Raw genomic sequence first — 18,082 nt, forward strand, 5'->3', positions numbered from 1 at the left:
TCCAACTCTCACATCCATACATGACTGCTGGAAAAACCATAGCCTTGACTAGACAGACCTCAGACCTACCTAATTCAAAATGGAAGATACTAGGTACATGTGGCTACTGAGCACTTGAAATGTGCCCAGTCTGTATCAGGAGAGGCTCTAAGCTGGGAGGGATTGGGGGCAAGAGGAAAAGGGGATGACAGAGGATGAGAGGGCTGGATGGCATCACCGACTCGATGGATGTGAGTTTGAGTGAACTCCGGGAGATGGTGATGGACAGGGCAGCCTGGCGTGCTGCGATTCATGGGGTCGCAAAGAGTCGGACATGACTGAGTGACTGAACTGAACTGAAGCATAAAATACTCATCAGATTCCCAAAACTTCTTCTTCTCTTCCTCTCTGTGTCTCTCTCACACACACACAAGTAAAATATTGATTTAATGTTTTTTTAAAAACACTGATTGCATTGCATTATTGAAAATGTTAACATGCTTTGGGTTTATTGGGTTAAAAAATTTTTATTATTAAACTAATTTCTCCTTTTTAGTTTTGCTTTCTTAATGTGGCTACTAGAAAATTTGAAATTACCCAAGCAACTCACTTTGTATTTCTGTTGAGCACTACTGGCTAAGAGAAAACAAGGGTTTACTTTCATAACGTCCAGTAGACCATTCAGGTATGACCTAAATCAAATCTCTTACAATAATACAGTGGAAATGACAAAGAGATTCAAAAGATTAGATCTGATAGACAGAGTGCCTGAAGAAATATGGATGGAGGTTCGTGGCATTGTACGGAAAGCAGTGACCAAAACCATCCCTAAGAAGAAACAATGCAAAAAGGCAAAATGGCTGTCTGAGAAGGACTTACAAATAGCTGAGAAAAGAAGAGAAGTGAAAGGCAAAGGAGAAAAGGAAAGATATACCCATTTGAAAGCAGAGTTCCAAAGAATAGCAAGGAGAGATAAGAAGGCCTTCCTTAGCAATCAATAAAAAGAAATAGAGGAAAACAATAGAATAGGAAAGACTAGAGATCTCCTCAAGAAAGATAGAGATACCAAGGGAACATTTCATGTAAAGATGGGCTCAACAAAGGACAGAAATGCTATGCACCTAACAGAAGCAGAAGATATTAAGAAGAGGTGGCAAGAATACACAGAAGAACTATATAAAAAAGATCTTCATGACTCAGATAATCAGGATGGTGTGATCACTCACCTAGAGCCAGATATCCTGGAATGCAAAGTCAAATGGGCCTTAGGAAGCATCACTACAAAGCTAGTGGAGGTGATGGAATTATAGTTGAGCTATTTCAAATCCTGAAAGATGATGCTATGAAAGTGCTACACTCAATATGCCAGCAAATTTGGAAAATTCAGCAGTGACTACAAGACTGGAAAAGGTCACTTTTCATTCCAATCCCAAAGAAAGACAATGCCAAAGAATGTTCAAACTACTGCACAATTGCACTCATTTCACATGCATAACAAAGTAATGTTCAAAATTCTCCAAGCTAGGCTTCAACAGTAAGTGAACCAAAAACTTCCAGATGTTCAAGCTGGATTTAGAAAAGGCAGAGGAACCAGAGATCAAATTGCCAACACCCACTGGATCACGGAAAAAGCAAGAGTTCCAGAAAAACATCTATTTCTGGTTTATTGACTATGCCAAAGCCTTTGACTGTGTGGATCACAATAAACTGTGGAAAATTGTTAAAGAGGTGGGAATACCAGACCACCTGATCTGCCTCTGGAGAAACCTATATTCAGGTCAGGAAGCACCAGTTAGAACTGGACATGGAACAACAGACTGTTTCCAAATAGGAAAAGGAGTATGTTAAGGCTGTATATTGTCACCCTGCTTATTTAACTTATACGCAGAGTACATCATGAGAAACGCTGGGTTGGAGGAATCACAAGCTGGAATCAAGATTGCCAGGAGAAATATCAATAACCTCAGATATGCAGATGACACCACCTTTATGGCAGAAAGTGAAGAGAAACTAAAAAGCCTCTTGATGAAAGTGAAAGAGGCTCTTGATGAAAGCCTCTTGATGAAAGTGAAAAAGTTGGCTTAAAGCTCAACATTCAGAAAATGAAGATCATGGCATCTGGTCCCATCACTTCACAGGAAATAGATGGGGAAACAGTGGAAACAGTGTCAGACTTTATTTTGGGGGGCTCCAAAATCACTGCAGATGGTGATTGCAGCCATGAAATTAAAAGACACTTACTCCTTGGAAGAAAAGTTATGACCAACCTAGATAGCATATTCAAAAGCAGAGACATTACTTTGCCAACAAAGGTCCATCTAGTCAAGGCTATGGCTTTTCCAGTGGTGAGGTATGGATGTGAGAGTTGGACTGTGAAGAAAACTGAGTGCCGAAGAATTGATGCTTTTGAACTGTGGTGTTGGAGAAGACTCTTGAGAGTCCCTTGGACTGCAAGGAGATCCAACCAGTCCATCCTAAAGGAGATCAGCCCTGGGATTTCTTTGGAGGGAATGATGCTAAAGCTGAAACTCCAGTACTTTGGCTACCTCATGCGAAGAGTTGACTCATTGGAAAAGACTCTGATGCTGGGAGAGATTGGGGGCAGGAGGAGAAGGGGACAACAGAGGATGAGATGGCTGGATGGCATCACCGACTCGATGGACGTGAGTCTGAGTGAACTCCGGGAGATGGTGATGGACAGGGAGGCCTGTCATGCTGCGATTCATGGGGTCGCAAAGAGTCAGACACGACTGAGCGACTGAACTGAACCGAACTGATTGGATCATAGAAAAAGCAAGAGAATTCCAGAAAAAACATCTGCTTCGCTGACTATGGTATAACCTTAGTCTGCATGGATCACAACAAACTGTATAAAAATTCTTAAAGAGATGGGAATACCAGACCACCTGAGAAACCTATGTGTGGGTCAAGAAGCCACAATTAGAACCAGGGATGGAACAACGAACTGGTTCCAAATGGGAAAGGAGTGCGTCAAGGTTGCATATTGTCACCTTGCTTATTTAACTTATATGCAGAGTACATCATGAGAAATGCCATGCTGGATGAAGCACAAACTGGAATCAAGATTGCAGGGATAAAGAAGAATAACCTCAGATATGCAGATGACACCATCCTTATGGCAGAAAGCGAAAAGGAGCTAAAGAGCCTCTTGATGAAAGTGAAAGAGGAGAGTTAAAAGTGACTTAAAACTCAACATTCAAAAAACAAAGATCTTGGCATCCGGTCCCATCACTTTATGTCAAATAGATGGGGAAACAATGGAAACAAGGAGAGACTTTTTTCTTGGGTTCCAAAATCACTGCAGATGGTGACTGAAGCCATGAAACTTCTCCTTGGAAGAGAAGTTATGACCAACCTACACAGCATTTTAAAAAGCAGAGATATTACTTTGCTGACAAAGGCCCATCTAGTCAAAGCTATGGTTTTTCCAGTAGTCACATATGGATGTGAGAGTTGGACCATAAAGAAAGCTGAGCACTGAAGAATTGATGGTTTTGAACTGAGGTGTTGGAGGAGACTCTTGAGAGTCCCTTGGACTGCAAAGAGATCAAACCTGTCAATGGTTAAGAAAATCAATCCTGAATATTCATTGGAAGGACTGATGCTGAAGCTGAAGCGCTAATACTTCAGCCACATGATTCAAAGAACTGACTCATGCTGGGAAAGATTGAAGTCAGGAGAAGGGGACAACAGAGGATGAGATGGTTGGATGGCATCACTGACTCGATGGACATGAGTTTGGGTAAACTCCGGGAGTTAGTGATGGACAGGGAGGCCTGGTGTGCTGCAGTCCACGGCTTGGCAAAGAGTTGGAAATGACTGAGCGACTGAACTGAACTGAACTTCCAGAACTTCCAGAACTGGAGATGGAAAGATGCCTGAATAAAATCATGTTTCTTTTACGAGGATGTCTTTTCTTTTTGAAATTTTACATAAATATGTATATAATATATCTATCTATGTATGTAGATATTTAGCAGAGAGGATGAATGAAGGACAAACAGTGTAGGGCTATACATTCAGGGAACTATTTATGGGAAAATGTGCTGTGCTAAGTATTGTGGGGGAAAGAAATTGCTGATTGAGCAGGGGAGATAAGATATGTAGGCATGTGAGTGGTGCAGATAATAGCAGCTGTATGATTTCAGACTTTGGAGAGTTTCTGTCTAGTGTGACAATGGAATGCCAGTGTGAGCTGGGCCTTGAGTAGATGGGGTTTCAAAAAAAGAAGGCAGTTGGGGAGAGTTACCTGGAGGGCATTCTAGGTGGAGGGAAAAGCACAGAGAGAATGCTGAGGCAGGAAAATATGAACTGGAATTTTAGTTTAGCTGAAACTGAGAGTTAAAGAGAAAGACTGGGTCACACTGCTTCAAAACTTACACTGCTGGGTAAATACTAGCAACAGATTTATTTTAGGATGTCTGGTGAAAACATCTGTTAGAGAGGTATGGGCAGCTCCAGAACATATTTTTGCTAACACATCTTTAGCAAATGAGCTTAATTAAGCCACTTCAAATGTCTATTGCCCTTAGGAAGCATTCACAGGTCAGGTCTGCACAGCTTAGTGCTTGGATGTGTGGACTCTGGCACAGACCACCTGGGTTCTAATCCCACCTATACAATGTATTAGAGGTGAAATTGTGGACAATTTACTTCATCTCTCTTTGCCTCAGTTTCCCTATTTGTAAAATGTGAAAGATAACATTGTACTTACTTCCTGAGGTTATTGTGAGGATTAAATGACTTAGATTAAATGAGTTCCTCTGAGCACTCAGCATGCACATAGTATGAGCTTGAGTTCATTAAAAGGGCAATTGGTTGAGTATTGTTGACTACACAGAACCAGGCAACTAGGAAGCTATTGCTAAAATAACTACTTTTTTCCAAATTTGTTTATAGGTAAGTAATAGCTCTGTGTGGGCTTCCCAGGTGGTGCTAATGGTAAAGAACCTGCCTGCCAACGCAGGAGGTGTAAGAGATGCAGGTTTCATCCCGGGGAAGATTTCCTGCAGGAGGGCATGGCAATCCACTCTAGTATTCTTGCTTGGAGAATTCCACGGAGACAGAAGCCTGGTGGGCTACTGTCCGAAGGGTTGCACAGAGTTGGACACGACTGAAGAGACTTAGTAGGCATGAACAATAGTTCTGTGTATATAAAGATAACGCACAAAGAACATTCCAAGGAAGAAATACCATTGTCAAGTCAGTCTGACACAGTCAGGCTAGTTCCACATTTCCTGCCACACTTGCTAACCCAGCTTTGCTGATGTCCACAGAATTGTTGCAGAGTTTACAAATAAATCTCCAAGTATCCAACAAAAGCAGTGCAACACATACTAATTAGCTGTAAGAGCTCTTAATGAAGTAGGTGTCTTCTCAAAATGCAGCACTGAATTGGGCTTCCTTTTCTTTTAAAACTGTACCTCCACCTGCTTCTCTCCCACCTTCTTTCCTTTTTTCTGGGTGTGAGAGGTAAGGAGTAGCTTCTGAAGTCAGATAAATTGCTCAGATCTCCTAAGGTGAACCTGGTTTGCCCCAGATGGGTTTTCTGCCACTGTTTGGGTGACTCATTAATAGTATCCTTTTCCCTCTCAGAAGTCTGTTTTGCTTGCTTCTGTCTTGATTTTTATTTGTTATTTAAAGAGAAACCCAGGCTTCCCTTGTGGCTCAGCCGATAAAGAATCCATCTGCAATGCGGAAGACCTGGGTTCGATCCCTGGGTTGGGAAGATCCCCTGGCGAAGGGAAAGGCTATCCACTTCAGTATTCTGGCCTGGAGAATTCCGTGGACTGTATAGTCCATGGGGTTGAAAAGAGTCAGACACAACTGAGCGACTTTCACTTAAAGAGAAAGTCTGTTTCTTAAGACAGTTTAAAGAGAACTCAGGAAGTAGAAATATGTTATTCAAATTGGTCAACTCAAAATTGTATGTATTTATATCACTGTAATCCATCAGACAATCTGGATATCCTTAGAATATTTGCTAAAAATATAGGTTGTTTGTACACATTGCAGTCCTGTCCAACTCCTTGTGACCCTATAGACTGTAGCCCACCAGGCTCCTCTGTCCATGGGATTCTCCAGGCAAGAATACTGGAGTTGATTGCTATGTCCTCCTCCAGGGGATCTTCCCTACCCAGGGATGGAACCTGATTCTCTTATGTCTCCTGCATTGGCAGACAGGTTCTTTACCACTAGCGCCACACCCATATGTGTGTGTGTGTGTGTGTGTGTGTGTATGTGTGTGTGTATGTGTGTGTGTTAGTCACTCAGTCGTGTCTGACTCTTTTCAACCCCATGGACTTCAGCCCACCAGGCTCCTCTTATATATAAAACAATTGGGGATTTACATTCATTCTATAAAAAGACAAAAACATATGGTTCATGTCAAGTATAATGTGGGTATTTCCCATTTTATTTTTATAGTTTTTAATTTTGTTGTTAACAGTTTCCTATCCTTGTGAGATTCTGAGATGACCAATTTTTTTTCAAGCTTTGTGGTAACTGCTAAAGTTCAACTTTGAACCGATCTATAAAATTTAGCATTTTAGCTCTCTATGACTCTTGTCTAACAGAGTGTGGCATAAATGAGATATTGACACCAGTGGAAACTTTCTGTGTGGGAATATTGAATGCCATTTGATCTTCCACTATGTTAAAAAGTGGGATCTTCCCGGACCATGGATCAAACCCACACCTCCTGCCTTGGCAGGTGGATTCTTCATCATTGATCCACCAGGGAAGCCCGATACATTCTTCCTAATTTTTTTTGCATTATGGTTTATCACAGGGTAATGACTATAGTTTCCTGTGCTATGAGGTAGGAGGACCTTGTTGCTTATCCATTCTATATACACCAGTTTGTATCTGCTAATCCCAAACTCCCAATCCACCCCTCTCCCTTCCCTCACCCCCTTGGCAACCACCAGTTTATTCTGTTTCCTAGATAGGTTCATTTGTATCATATTTTAAATTTTATTTTACTTTTTGACCTGGTGGCATGGCTTGTAGGATCCGAGTTCCCCAACCAGGGATCTAACCTGCGCCCCTGCAGTGGAAGGAGTTCTAACCACTGGACCTCCAGGAAACATCCCACGTGCCATATATAAGAGTCCACATATAAGTGATAGCATATGGTACTTATTTTTCCCTTTCTGACTTTCTTCACTTAGTATGATAATCTCTAGTTACACTTAGAATTCTTGGTTTCGGATACTAAACCATAGAGAAATCGCAGAGAGGGACTCTTACCTACTAGGGTATCCGAGATGTGTTCTTGGAAGCTGGGAGGGAGATTTTAGGGGAGCAAGGTATGGATTGATATGGCAGCCTGGGCTTTTGGGCTGGCAGGAAGCCGTACTGGGAAGGGCGCAGGGTGCCGGTCAGCGGGGGTGGAACGCGGAAGAGATCCAAGCCCCCCCGCCCCTTCCTCCCGCCCCCTTCCTCCGCACTGCCCGCCGGCCTCCCCGCCCCGGCCCTTCGCCCCAAAGCTCAGCAGAGCCTCTGGGTTCTCCGGCTGTCCCCGGGCTAGCGAGGCCGGGGTGCTGCGGGCTGCAGCCCCTTGAGGTGCACCGGCGGCTGGGGATGGGAAAATATGAGCACGGCCGCCCCGGGGCCCTGCTGGAGCCGCTCCGGGATGCTCAGAGCGCCTGCCCAGGCCAGCAACGCTTTTCTTGCTGCGCATCGGCAAGCTGGCCGAGGGCAGAAATCGGGATATGAAACATCTTCTATTGATTTTCGACTCTTGGAGGCAGCTGCCATGTTCCTCGAGAGTCACTGAGTCCTAGACAAGATACTCCAAGCTCAACACATTTGTAATAGACGACGGCTTTTTTTTTTTTTTTGCTAGAAAAGAGCTCCTCACCACCAGGCCCCGGGCCAGCTCCCTCCCCGAGACCGTGTTCCCGCCTTAGGGCAAGTTCTTCCCTTCGAGATCCGAGCCTTCACCCTGCGCCTGGACGCTGAGGTTGTGATTTGGGTTCTTGTGCCTGTTTCAGGATAGTTTTTGGTGGGTGAAGAGAACATGACGGTTCTGCCCACCTCCGGGGGGAGACGGGAGTAGATTTGCGGGGGGGTCTCCAGGCGTCTTTCTCCCGCCACGATGACCCTGGCTTTTGGGAATAACCGTCCCACGACTACTGTGGGTTTTACGAAGTATCATCAGTGGACAGTAATCTGAAAAGTTAGTTCTGCATTTTAGGCTAAAAGAGAAAAGAGTAACAGTCACTTTTTTTTGTAAGCGCCCGGAGTGCCCGGAGCCCAATTCTGAGGCCCCGCTGTGACTTTCCATTGTTGGCGCGGCCCGCGCCCGCGGGCGGCCGGGCTGAGTCATTCCGAATTCTTCTCTTTGTGTTTTCCCCCCGCGAGCGCGGGGATGGCTGCTGTAAGAGTCATCTTCTTTGCTCAGACAAAAGAAATTTAGCCTTTGATGGTTCTGATTCACGAGTCAGCTAAAATATGAGTCAAACTCCAGTTTCCTAAGAGCTGGAAATAACTGCTCCGCCCCACCCTAACGAGGAGCGCCCACAGTTCTTGTTTCGCCACCCAGTGGCTCAAATCTGGAGCACTCCTTTGGTGTCCAGGGCAAACCGATCTGCGCGCAGTTAAGTGGTTTTCAAGGCAGTGAAACTACAGCGGAGTCCAAGCTTCTGAAGAGAGGTGTGTGTGTGTGTGTGTGTGTGTGTGTGTGTGTGTCCAAGCTTCTGAAGGGAGATTTGTGTGTGTGTCCAAGCTTCTGAAGAGAGGTGTGTGTGCGTGTGTATGTGTGTGTCCAAGCTTCTGAAGAGAGGGGTGTGTGTGTGTATGTGTGTGTCCAAGCTTCTGAAGAGAGGTGTTGTGTGTGTGTGTGTGTCCAAGCTTCTGAAGAGAGGTGTGTGTGTGTGTGTGTGTGTGTGCGCGCGCGCGCGCGCGTGCATGCTTCAATAATCAGTTCTTTAAAAATATAAAACTGTTACAGTGAAACTGATGGACATTATCCCGGGATATGGAGCAAAGAAGATACCTAAACTGAATGGCAGCCTCCACGGTATCCTGCTTTTTTTTTTTTTTTTTTTGGCAAGTAAATATGGGTCGTTTGGCATGGCCTGTGGCTGACAGGAATATCAACAAGGGCCACTTTGTAGGCCACAGAAACCACTTTACGCCCAGGGTGAGGTGTAACGTTTGAAAGTGGTGACGCTGGTGGCGGCGGGGGTGGGGGTGGGGAAGACATGGAACTTTCCAGCCAAGAGCTCCAGTGCCAGTGTCTCTGAGTTTGGTGTTGGAAAGACAGGGGATCAGTTCCGGGGCTGACACTGAGGCTTTGTTTTTGCTTTTCTTTTAAAAATATGTTTTTTTCCTGATTAAACAATCAATTTTTATTTTCAAAAATTTTAAATAAAAATGCTCAAAGGAGGAAAAAAAATAATTACCTGTCCAGAAATAACCTCTGTTAACATTTTGGTGTGTGTTCAGATTTTTTTTTCCTATGCTTATTTTATTGAAACAAAAATGGAATTGCTATATTCAACAGAAATGAAAATATATGCCCCCCCAAACCACCATGCATGAATGTTCATAGCAAGATTATTCCTAACTGCTAAAAAGTGGAAAGAATTCAGCTGATGACTAGATAACCAAAAAGTGATCTATCCATTTAATGGAATATTATTTGGGACTGAGAAGAATGAAATGTGGATGCATGCTGCACCGTGGATGAACTTTGAAAACATGCTAAAAAGAAGCCAGACACACAGACAGCACTTAGAGACGGAAACTAGATTAGTGGCTGGCAGGGACTGGAGCTGGGGGAGATGGAGTTTCCTTCTGGGCTAATGAAATGTTTTGGAATTAAATGTGTGATGGGCACACAAGCTCTGTAATGTACTAACAGCTCTTGAACTGTACACTTTAAAAAAGATGAATTTTACGGTGTGTGAATTGTATCTCAGAACGCTGTTATTAAACAAAAGTAAATGGAATCACACTATACCTCATTTTATGAACATTTCCCTAATATTCCAAAAGACTACTCTTCTGTAATATTTCTATTTTTAATTATCAAAGTAATGCACAGTTGTTGTTTTTTTAAATTAAAGAATGCAGAAGAGTGAACAGAGGAAGGGGAAGTATTTCTCCCTTGGCCCATCTTCAACACCTTCAGAGTACCCGCTTAAAAGTTACTTTTATCTAATACTCTTCTGTTTATAGGACCTTAGGTTCAGGGCAAGCCCATTGTTTTTATTTTTAATTTTTTCTCTCTAATTCTGCTTTCATTTTCCTCCCCTGTGTCACCACTCACTCTGCGATCCTTATATGTTCTACATTATGCAAGTATCTCTGGAAAATATCACATTTTGGTATGGGTTTTTAATGTTTGGAAGTGGTTATTGTGCTATTAAGTCTTCTTATGCAACACTTTCTGAGGTCTCTGCATGTTCTTGGGTGATATTATTCCTCAGTAAAAGTCACCACATTTTATTTCTCTGTTTCCCTAATGAGGCGCACCTGGCTCACCTCCAGCTCTGTCACAAGGAACAGTGTGGCGTATACGTTCCCTTCAGGACTTGAGCAAGAATTACTCTGGTACAAATAACCTGATGTGGGGCAGTGTACTGGGGCAAAGGACATATTCTTATTTAATTTAAATGCAATCATTTTGCTTTCTGGAATGGATACACCAGTTTATATTCCCTTCTCCCTGTGGACAGTAATTTCTCCTCACATCCTTTGCCAACACTTGATGGCATCAAACTTTCTGATTTTTATTAATTTGATGGTTTGAAAGGAATATCTTAATTTGCATTTCTTTTTGTTTCTATAATTACAAGGGAATTCATTAATTAGAAAAATAATCTATTTCTTTTTAGACTTATTTATTTCACTTTGGGCTGCACTGGGTCTTCGCTGCTGCTCAAGGGCTTTCTCTAGTTGCGGCGATTGGGGGCTACTCTCGGTTGCAGTGCATGGGCTTCTCATGCGGTGCTTCTCTTGTGAAACACGGACTCTAGGGCTCACAGGCTTCAGTAGTTGCAACACTCAGGCTTAGTCATTGTGGCACACTGGGGCTTGGTTGAATTCTCTGCAGCATGTGGAATCGTTCCCGACCAGGGATGGAACCTGTGCCCCCTGCATTGGCAGGAGGATTCTTATCCACTGTACCACCAGTGACGTCTTTTATTTATTTAAAAAAACATTTGTTTGTTTGGCTGTGCTGGGTTAGCTGCTGCACTCAGGAGTTCTAGTTGAACGCTTAGTTGCGGTATGTGGGATCGAGTTCCCTGACCACGGATAGAACCCATGCCCCTGGCACCGGTGGCACAAAGTCTTAGCCACTGGACCACCTGGCTGGACCACTGGACCAGTCTCTGCAAGGGAATTTAATCAGCTCTTCATATACTTGTTTGACATCTTGTCTTCTATTCAGTGAACTGCCTATTCATTGCTCATTTTTCTGTTGGGTTTTCTCACTTTTTCTTGTTGATCTGTAGGAGCTCTTTGAATATTCTAGATATTAATCTCTTCTATGGACAAGATGTTGCAATCTCCTTTACTCCATTATCTGTTAACTTTGATTGGTATGTTTTGCTGAAAGAAGTACTTAATGTAGTGAAGACCATTTAATTTTACTCCTAGGGACTTCACTGGTGGTCCAGTAGCTAAGGCTCTATGCTTCCACTTCAGGGGGCCCAGGGTCAATCCTTGGTCGGGAAACTAGATCTTGCATGTTGCAACTGAAGATTCTGCATGCCACAATTAAAAAGATCCCATGGGCCTCAACTAAAACCCAGCACAGCCAAAAAAATAAATGCTAAAAAAAAGAGAATTTTTCCCATTCCTAAATGATAAAGATATTTTCCAGTATTTTTTCTTTTCACTATCTAATTTTATATTACTATTAACAGATCTTTTCGCATGTATATATCAACACATCCATAATTCATTTCTTAACAAAAATATAATAAGATAATGTGTTTTGTTAGGTAGCTCTTTTTCATCTTCAAACAAATTGTGTGGACATTTTCCTATGTCTCTGTTTCAGCATGCTTACTTTTTAATGGCTGCATAGTATTCTCTTATATGAATGTACCATAACTTCTTTAACAATCTCCTTACTGATGAAAAATTGACAATACTCTAAAAAATGCTTGGTGCTTGTTCAAGTACTTTTTAGGCTAGATTACCATAGGCAGACTTTCTGGTTTAATGAATATGTTTAGTTTTGACTTACTACCAAATTACTCTCCAGAAATGTTGTAATGATTTGTATTTCCATTGACAGTGTTCAAACACGATTTGTTGTTGGAGTAGCTGTTATATAAATTAACTATTTTATTAGAGGCTGGCGATGTTTTCAGTGGTGTTGCTTCTGCTGGTTCTTTCAGCTCCTTTAGTCTCTAAGGCGGCTTCACTGCAAGGGAACCAGTGGTGGTGTGGTCCAGGTCCCGCCAGCCTCCGTTTTCATGTGTGAGCTGCAGCTTCCCTCTTCATCTTGGTTTTGCCACAGAAGGAGCAGGTGTCCTTGGTGTGAAAGCTGATTTTCTTCACTATCTTCCTGCAGAAGGCACTAGGTCAACATTGTCCTGAACTCACAGTGGTCCTAACTTTCCTGGTACAGTTAGCCGTATCACCTCAAACTAGGTCCAAGCCCAGGGGGGAACCAAACATGATTTTTAAACATTAACTTAATTTTTATTTTATATTGGAGTATGGTTGATTTACAATGTTGTGTTAGTTTCAGGTGTATAGAAAAGTGATTCAGTTGTACATATGCATATATCCATTCTTTCTCAGATTCTTTTCCCATATAGGTTATTAAAGAATAGTGAATCGAGTTTCTTGTGCTATATTGTAGGTTCTTGTTATCTATTTTATAGAAGTGTGCATTTGTTAATCTCAAATTCCTAATTTATTCCTCCCCCGCCACCTTTTGAAACCCTTTGGTAACCATAAGTTTATTTTTGAAGTCTGTGAGTCTGTTTCTGTTTTGTAAATAAGTTTATCTCTATCATTTTTTAAGTTCCAAATATAAGCAGTATCATATGATGTTTGTCTTTGTCTGACTTACTTCACTTAGTATGATAATTTCTACGTCCATATATGTTGCTGCAAATGGTATTATTTCATTCTTTTTATGGCTGAGTAATATTCCATTGTTGACTTCCCTGGTGGCTCAGTGGTAAAGAATCCACCTGCAACGAAGGAAATATGGGTTTGATCTCTGGGTCGGGAAGATCCCCTGGAGAAGGAAATGGCAACCCTCTCCAGTATTCTTGCCTGAGAAATCCCATGGACAGAGGAGTCCTATAGTCTGCGGGGTCACAAAAGAGTCAGTCATGACTTAGCAACTAAATGACAACAAAAACAATATTCCTCTGGGTATACGTACCACATCTTTTTTCCCGTTCTTCTGTTGATGGACATTTAGATTGCTTCCATGTCTTGGTTACTGTATACAGTGCTGCAATGAACATTGTGGGGCATGCATCTTTTCAAATTATGGTTTTCTCCAGATATATGTCCAGGAATAGGATTGCTGCTTCATTTGGTAGCTCTAGTTTCAGTTTTTTACGGAGCCTCCATACTGTTTTTCATAGTGACTGTATGGCTGTACCAATTTGCATTCCCACCAGCAGTTTAAGAGAGTTCTATTTTCTCCACACCCTCTCCAGCACTTACTGCTTGTAAACTTTTTGACAATGGCCATTCTGACTGGTGTGAGGTGACACCTCATTGTAGTTTTGATTTGCATTTCTCTCATAATTAGTGATGTTGAGCACTTTTTCATGTGCTTTTTAACCATCTATGTGTCCTCTTTGGAGAAATATCTATTTAGATCTTCAGCCCATTTTTGGACTGGCTTGTTTGTTTTTCTGATATTGAGCTGCATGCACTGTTTATACAAAATATACATTTTGGAGATTAAACCCCTATTGGTTTCTTCATTTGCAAATATATTCTGCCATACTGAGGATTGTGTTTTCATTTTGTTCATGGTTTCCTTTGCTGTGCAAAAGCTTTTAAGTTTAATTAGGTCCCATTTGCTTATTTTTGTTTTTATTTTCATTATTCTAGGAGGTGAACTTGGGCAAACTGGGAGATGGTGAGGCACTGGGATGCCTGGTGAGCTGTAGACCACGGGGTCGCAAAGAGTCGGACACTACTGGGTGACTGAATAACAAAGGAGGTGGGTTCAGAAAGATATTGATGTGATTTATGTCAGAGACTCTTCTGCCTATGTTTTCCTCTAAGAGTATTATAGTCTTTGGTCTTACATTTAGGTCTTTAATCCATTTTGAGTTTATTTTTGTATACAGTGTTAGACAATATTCTAATTTCATTCTTTATATGTAACTGTCTAGTTTTCCCAGCACCACTTATTGAAGAGACTTCAATATTCTTCAATATTATTCTTGTCTCCTTTGTTGTAGATTAATTGAGAATATGTGTATGGGCTTATTTTGGGGCTTCCTATTCTGTTCCATTGATCTATAAGTCTATGTTTGTGCCAATACCATACTGCTATAGCTTAATAGCATAGCCTGAAGTCAGGGAGCCTGATTTCTCAAGTTTCTGTTTCTCTTTCTCAGGATTGCTTTGAGCTCCTCAGACATGGACGGCGGGCTCTAACCATCACCCATCTTTGCTGATAGCAGGAATGGTAGTTGCAGAGTCACTGTCAGTGTCCTTGGCTCCTCTGTTCCTTCCCCTTTTTAAATGCTTTCTATTTCAGGAATAGAAATAATGAATTATTATTTTTTTCCATAGAAGCAACTGAATCATATCAACATACTTAGGTTTGTAGAAAACATTAAAAAGATTCATAGTGCTATAGAATAAACATAGAATAGCTACACATTCCCTAATATCACACATGGAGCTGAGATAGTGATACAAAATTCCCAACTCAGTGTAATAGTTTGAGTCAGTGGGCTTATTTGGTTGAAGTTGGCACGGGGAGCCAAGATTGCTGGTGGGGTTCCTGTAAGCTGCAAAGACCTCTCCATTAACAGAGCATGTATCTTGGATCCCAGCTTTAACTAAGTCTTGTTGCCTGCATACTTGGGGCTATATCTGTGGATACTAAGCGAGGTAATCTATGTGACAGTGAAATACACATGCTGTCACCTATCGTATGCTGATGTAGCTGGTGACCAAAAAGAGACCTCTGTGAAGGCCCTGCGACTAATGACAGAACAACTCAAAGCACAGCCGACACCTAAAGTAGCTTTGTTGCAGGGGGAAAGAAAAGTGCATAACCACACATATTGGGCTTCACAGGTGGTGCTAGTGGTAAAGAATCTGCCTATCAATGCAGGAGACACAAGAGACACCAGTTTGATCCCAGGGTCGGGAAGATCCCCTTGAAGTGGGTATGGCAACCCATTCCAGTATTCTTGTCTGGAGAATCTCCATGGACAGAGAAGCCTGGCGGGCTACAGTCCTTAGGGTCGCAGAGTCAGACACGATGGAAGTGACTTAGCATGCACGCACATCATACATATTGTATAGGTAATTTATACAATATACCAATTGGAATTTCCTCTGACAGCATCCCAATACTTTTCATGAACAGTTCTTGAGCATTAAAAGGCTGTATATCCTATCTCGATCACTTTCAATCTCAGCCAGACTTCTGTGGGAAGCTCAAGTTTCAGGCTGTGGAGCGAAGGCGAAATTGTGAAATACTCAAAGTGAGGGGCTATCAATGGCTCTAATGCAACACGAGGCCAGTATGCACTTGATCCCCCAGAGGCAGTGACCCTTGAAGGGCTAGCATATTTCAGTGGTTTCTGCTGAAGACAGCGTGACAGGAAGAGACTTAACACAACATTTAGGACAGAAGGAGGATTCCCTGTCCCAAGCGCAGCCTATCCCAGGAGGGAGACTGTGAGAGGAAAGCGGTCACTTGACTACTTTCCTAGTTCCTCACCGAGAAGCACAGGACTGGCAGGGCTGGACGTCAGCTTCCTCCTCCCCCTACGTCAAGATAAAGTGAAAGTAAGCTGGCACTCGGAAAACTACTAGTGTTCTTCCCCATCAAGGCACACGGAAAAGGGTGGCAGGGAAAGGGGTTACATTTCATTTGGTTTCAGTACTTCCTGTACTCAAAGCTTGCCATAGCAGAGCTCTAAGAAATTACTTTCTGTGTTACCCTCTTAAAGCACAAACTTTTATAACTGGCTTTTCTTATGGTTGCTGTAAAAGACAGAGGCATCTGAAAAGGTGTTGTGATCCACTTTACATTTCTATGAAAAAGATTATTTATTTTTTAAACGGAAATTAGACGTTGACCTCATATCTAGTCATCTGAGGCAGAAACATGCTTTTCCTGAGAGGAAGAGGAACCAGGTCGTTTCCTATAGGGCTCTTCCTGCCTTTAACTTTAAATACTTGACCACTGTTTTTCTGTTGGGGCAATTTTATTTAACAGTGATAAACTTCCCTCAGAGAAATAATTTACTTTGCAATAGGATCTAAATTCAAACATCTCTGATTTCTTCAAAATGAAACAAAGGCTGAAGCAGGAAGGACATTACAGTGGTTAACACAAACTGCTGACTCCAGCGTTGCCTCTGTTTCCTTCGTAACTCGGCTTCCTGAGGTCAGCTGGCATGCTTGTTTGCCCTGGATTTGATTGTTAGGTGGATAGTGACAGTCTCCATAGAAGGTTTCCAAGGCTGGACCCCATGAAGGAGAAGGTTTGATAACTCAGGATGTGAACTTCATGGGAGAAGGGGTTTGTTTTTTTCACACTGTATTGCAGGTACAAGAACAAGCCCAGCACCTGATGAATGTGTGGAAAATACTTGCTGTATAGCTGGGAGAATTACTTTGCCTATATTGGGCTGAGCTATTCTCAAATACTTTCAAAACCATTCACCAATGACTGCCACTTATAACTTACGTTGAGGTTAGCATATCCTTTCTGTATTGAGTGTTACATTTATTCAGTTTCTTTTCTGAGAAGAAAACAGTCTATTGAAAAAGTAATATGAGTTAAAAAAAATCAATACATGTAACAAAGGGTTATTTACCAAGTATTCCTTAAGCAGCTAAAATGTTGCTGTTCAGTCTCCCCAGCTCTTTAGGACCCCTGTGGTCTGCAGTACTGGGTAAAGGAATTGTTGGGTGGGCAGAGGGAAGTGGGGTGGGAGTGTTTCACCCTGTGGGAGCATCCTGGTCTGGGAGGTGGGATGTACTTGGACTAATAACCCAGCACAGGTGGGAAGTCAGGCAGAAGAGGTTCAGACTAAAGGCAGTGAGATTACTCGTCTATTCCAGGTGGAAACAAAAGCTGCAAAGCTCTTATTTGGGAGATGGCCAAAGAGATTAAAAAAAAAAATTCCAGAGTCTTAAAAAGACTGGAATGGAAAATACAGGTGGTTAATTATAAACAGGGTTGAGGGTGAGGTGGGAGATGAGGGAGGAGGAAGAATAACAAATAACTTCAAGCCCAAGCCTCATGACAGGGAGATGAAACACTTAACAGGAGTGAGGATCGTGATGGGAATGGTTATTTATTGGGGGAACGGGGTGAGGGAGTTAGGCTGGATTTAAACTTCTCAGGTGAAGTGAAGACAGCTCACTGGGGATGTCCATTAGGCAGTGGAAAGCCTGGTGGGGATTACACAGTAGCTTGAGTAACAGGTGTCTTGTTTTTTAAGTGATATTTTTATGTGACTAGGTTATACTATCGCTTGGAGAAGGAAATGGCAACCCACTCCAGTGTTCTTGCCTGGAGAATCCCAGGGACGGGGGAGCCTGGTGGGCTGCCGTCTACGGGGTCGCACAGAGTCAGACACGACTGAAGCGACTCAGCAGCAGCAGCAGCAGCAGCAGCAGCGGGTTATACTATTGCATTTCAAAAGGTGAAAATGAATCTCCTTTCCACCTCCCCACCCCGCAGACCATTTTTTCTCTACAGAAGGAACTACTGTTTCTAGTCTCTTGAGTATCACTCTAGAAATATTTCATATATATGTGTATATATCTATCTGAAAGTGAAAAGTGAAAGTGTTAGTCACTCAGTTGTGTTTGACTCTTTGGGACCCCTTGGACTGTAGCCCGCCAGGCTCCTCTGTCCATGGGATTCTCCAGGCAA

The sequence above is a fragment of the Budorcas taxicolor genome, chromosome 9 (genome assembly GCF_023091745.1).
Source record: "Budorcas taxicolor isolate Tak-1 chromosome 9, Takin1.1, whole genome shotgun sequence".
In the NCBI taxonomy this organism is placed as follows: Eukaryota; Metazoa; Chordata; class Mammalia; order Artiodactyla; family Bovidae; genus Budorcas; species Budorcas taxicolor.